This window comes from Nerophis ophidion, linkage group LG08 (genome assembly GCF_033978795.1).
Source record: "Nerophis ophidion isolate RoL-2023_Sa linkage group LG08, RoL_Noph_v1.0, whole genome shotgun sequence".
Lineage (NCBI taxonomy): Eukaryota > Metazoa > Chordata > Actinopteri > Syngnathiformes > Syngnathidae > Nerophis > Nerophis ophidion.
Window position 1 is genome coordinate 58,328 of NC_084618.1, and position 4,696 is coordinate 63,023.

Sequence of the window (4,696 nt, forward strand, 5' to 3'; positions counted from 1 at the left end):
GATGGAGTTCCAGAAGCCCCGCAGCGAGCTGCACGAGCCGCGGGAACACCAGGAATGACCAAAAGATACCCAGGAGTGAACCAGCCAAAGTGGGGGATAATTTGAGAAAAAGTTGGAAAAAGGTCCGAAATTGTTTAAAAATCCTACCCAGGATGGAGTTCCAGAAGCCCCGCAGCGAGCTGCCCGAGCCGCGGGAACACCGGAAATGACCAAAAGGCACCCAGAAGTGAACCATCAAAAGTGGGGGACAATTTGAGAAAAAGTTGGAAAAAGGTCCGAAATTGGTTAAAAATCCTACCCAGGATGGAGTTCCACAAGTCCCGCAGCGAGCTGCCCGAGCCGCAGGAACACCGGGAATGACCAAAAGGCACCCAGAAGTGAACCAGCGAAAGTGGGGGGAAAATGGAGGAAAAGGAGGAAAAAGTACCAAATTGTTTAAAAATCCCACCCAGGATGGAGTTCCAGAAGTCCCGCAGCGAGCTGCGCGAGCTCCGGGACCCCCGGGAATGACCAAAAGATACCCAGGAGTGAACCAGCCAAAGTGGGGGACAATTTGAGAAAAAGTTGGAAAAAGGTCCGAAATTGTTTAAAAATCCTACCCAGGATGGAGTTCCAGAAGCCCCGCAGCGAGCTGCGCGAGCCGCGGGAACACCGGGAATGACCAAAAGGCACCCAGAAGTGAACCAGCGAAAGTGGGGGAAAAATGGAGGAAAAGGAGGAAAAAGTACCAAATTGTTTAAAAATCCTACCCAGGATGGAGTTCCACAAGTCCCGCAGCGAGCTGCACGAGCCGCAGGAACACCGGGAATGACCAAAAGGCACCCAGAAGTGAACCAGCGAAAGTGGGGGAAAAATGGAGGAAAAGGAGGAAAAGGTACCAAATTGTTAAAAAATCCTACCCAGGATGGAGTTCCACAAGTCCCGCAGCGAGCTGCACGAGCCGCAGGAACACCGGGAATGACCAAAAGGCACCCAGAAGTGAACCAGCGAAAGTGGGGGAAAAATGGAGGAAAAGGAGGAAAAAGTACCAAATTGTTTAAAAATCCTACCCAGGATGGAGTTCCACAAGTCCCGCAGCGAGCTGCACGAGCCGCAGGAACACCGGGAATGACCAAAAGGCACCCAGAAGTGAACCAGCGAAAGTGGGGGGAAAATGGAGGAAAAGGAGGAAAAAGTACCAAATTGTTTAAAAATCCTACCCAGGATGGAGTTCCAGAAGCCCCGCAGCGAGCTGCACGAGCCGCGGGAACACCGGGAATGACCAAAAGGCACCCAGAAGTGAACCATCAAAAGTGGGGGACAATTTGAGAAAAAGTTGGAAAAAGGTCCGAAATTGATTAAAAATCCTACCCAGGATGGAGTTCCAGAAGCCCCGCAGCGAGCTGCACGAGCCGCAGGAACACCGGGAATGACCAAAAGGCACCCAGAAGTGAACCATCAAAAGTGGGGGACAATTTGAGAAAAAGTTGGAAAAAGGTCCGAAATTGTTTAAAAATCCTACCCAGGATGGAGTTCCAGAAGCCCCGCAGCGAGCTGCGCGAGCCCTGGGACCCCCGGGAATGACCAAAAGACACCCAGGAGTGGACCATCGAAAGTGGGAGGGAAATGGAGGGAAAGTCGGAAAAAGGTCCAAAATGGGTTGAAAATCATATGATCCCACCCAGGGTAGAGTTCCACAAGTCCCGCAGCGAGCTGCACGAGCCGCAGGAACACCGGGAATGACCAAAAGGCACCCAGAAGTGAACCAGCGAAAGTGGGGGAAAAATGGAGGAAAAGGAGGAAAAAGTACCAAATTGTTTAAAAATCCTACCCAGGATGGAGTTCCACAAGTCCCGCAGCGAGCTGCACGAGCCGCAGGAACACCGGGAATGACCAAAAGGCACCCAGAAGTGAACCAGCGAAAGTGGGGGAAAAATGGAGGAAAAGGAGGAAAAAGTACCAAATTGTTTAAAAATCCTACCCAGGATGGAGTTCCACAAGTCCCGCAGCGAGCTGCACGAGCCGCAGGAACACCGGGAATGACCAAAAGGCACCCAGAAGTGAACCAGCGAAAGTGGGGGAAAAATGGAGGAAAAGGAGGAAAAAGTACCAAATTGTTTAAAAATCCTACCCAGGATGGAGTTCCACAAGTCCCGCAGCGAGCTGCACGAGCCGCAGGAACACCGGGAATGACCAAAAGGCACCCAGAAGTGAACCAGCGAAAGTGGGGGAAAAATGGAGGAAAAGGAGGAAAAAGTACCAAATTGTTTAAAAATCCTACCCAGGATGGAGTTCCACAAGTCCCGCAGCGAGCTGCACGAGCCGCAGGAACACCGGGAATGACCAAAAGGCACCCAGAAGTGAACCAGCGAAAGTGGGGGAAAAATGGAGGAAAAGGAGGAAAAAGTACCAAATTGTTTAAAAATCCTACCCAGGATGGAGTTCCACAAGTCCCGCAGCGAGCTGCACGAGCCGCAGGAACACCGGGAATGACCAAAAGGCACCCAGAAGTGAACCATCAAAAGTGGGGGACAATTTGAGAAAAAGTTGGAAAAAGGTCCGAAATTGATTAAAAATCCTACCCAGGATGGAGTTCCAGAAGCCCCGCAGCGAGCTGCGCGAGCCGCAGGAACACCGGGAATGACCAAAAGGCACCCAGAAGTGAACCATCAAAAGTGGGGGACAATTTGAGAAAAAGTTGGAAAAAGGTCCGAAATTGTTTAAAAATCCTACCCAGGATGGAGTTCCAGAAGCCCCGCAGCGAGCTGCGCGAGCTCCGGGACCCCCGGGAATGACCAAAAGATACCCAGGAGTGAACCAGCGAAAGTGGGGGACAATTTGAGGAAAAAGTTGGAAAAAGGTCCGAAATTGTTTAAAAATCCTACCCAGGATGGAGTTCCAGAAGTCCCGCAGCGAGCTGCACGAGCCGCAGGAACACCGGGAATGACCAAAAGGCACCCAGAAGTGAACCAGCGAAAGTGGGGGACAATTTGAGAAAAAGTTGGAAAAAGGTCCGAAATTGATTAAAAAGCCTACCCAGGATGGAGTTCCAGAAGCCCCGCAGCGAGCTGCGCGAGCCGCAGGAACACCGGGAATGACCAAAAGGCACCCAGAAGTGAACCATCAAAAGTGGGGGACAATTTGAGAAAAAGTTGGAAAAAGGTCCGAAATTGTTTAAAAATCCTACCCAGGATGGAGTTCCAGAAGCCCCGCAGCGAGCTGCGCGAGCTCCGGGACCCCCGGGAATGACCAAAAGATACCCAGGAGTGAACCAGCGAAAGTGGGGGACAATTTGAGAAAAAGTTGGAAAAAGGTCCGAAATTGTTTAAAAATCCTACCCAGGATGGAGTTCCAGAAGTCCCGCAGCGAGCTGCGCGAGCTCCGGGGCCCCCGGGAATGACCAAAAGATACCCAGGAGTGAACCAGCCCAAGTGGGGGACAAATGGAAGAAAAGCCGGGCCAAGTCCAAAAAAGTTGGCTTTTTTGCCAAAGTGTCAACATGCGTGATTTTGTCAGAGTGTCCACTTTTGGGATTTTTTCTAAGTCCAACAACGAGAGAGGCCTGGCCTCCAGCCTGTCTAGCCTCTTCCATGAGACACTTAGAAAAAATCCCGTGCAAAAAAAGTGGATTTTTTCTAAGTCCAACAACGAGAGAGGCCTAAGTTCCAGCCTCCTTAGCCTCTTTCTTCCGTGGAGCAAAAGTTGGATTTTTTGCCTAAGTGTCAACATGCGTGATTTTGTCAGAGTGTCCACTTTTGGGATTTTTTCTAAGTCCAACAACGAGAGAGGCCTGGCCTCCAGCCTGTTTAGCCTCTTCCATGTGACACTTAGAAAAAATCCCGTGCAAAAAAAGTGGATTTTTTCTAAGTCCAACAACGAGAGAGGCCTAACTTCCAGCCTCCTTAGCCTCTTTCGTTCACATACTTAGAAAAAAATCCCAGCGCCAAGCCCAATGCATTTCAATGGGATTTATTTTTCGAGCCGGATTTTTTCTAAGTCCAACAACGAGAGAGGCTTGAGTTCTAGCCTACTTTAAGCCTCTTTCGATTTTCCCTGTTTTTACCAGGTCTACCAAAACACCCCCATCACGTTAGTAGGTGCGCCAGGCTTAGACAGGCCGAATTGGCAGGAAATGTGTCCGAGTCAAAGTGAGCTATTTTGGGACTCAAAAGTTGGATTTTCCCCCTCTTTTCGATGGTTCTTTTTTCGAATGGTTCTTCCAGGCTCTGAGGACAGGGGCTCACGCGGACATGCGTGGCCGCCTAGGGGGCGCTATCTCGGACACATTTAGGGACATGGACACCCTGGAAGAACAAACATAAAAATTTTTTCGACCTGATTTCAGACCAGCCTCTTTCTTAAGGACTTCCAGGACTCGAGCGACAGGGGCTCGGTCCTGAGTGCGCGCCCGGCCAGGGGGCGCTATCCCGGACACATTTCGGGACATTTAAACCATGGATGGACAAACATAAAAAATTTTTCGACCTGATTTCAGACCAGCCTCTTTCTTAAGGACTTCCAGGACTCGAGCGACAGGGGCTCGGTCCTGAGTGCGCGCCCGGCCAGGGGGCGCTATCCCGGACACATTTCGGGACATTTAAACCATGGATGGACAAACATAAAAATTGAAAGACCTGATTCGACCCAGCCTCTCGGGGCTTTTCCCAGGGCCGGAGCGACAGGGGCTCGGTCCTACGGCGTGCCCGCCTAGGGGGCG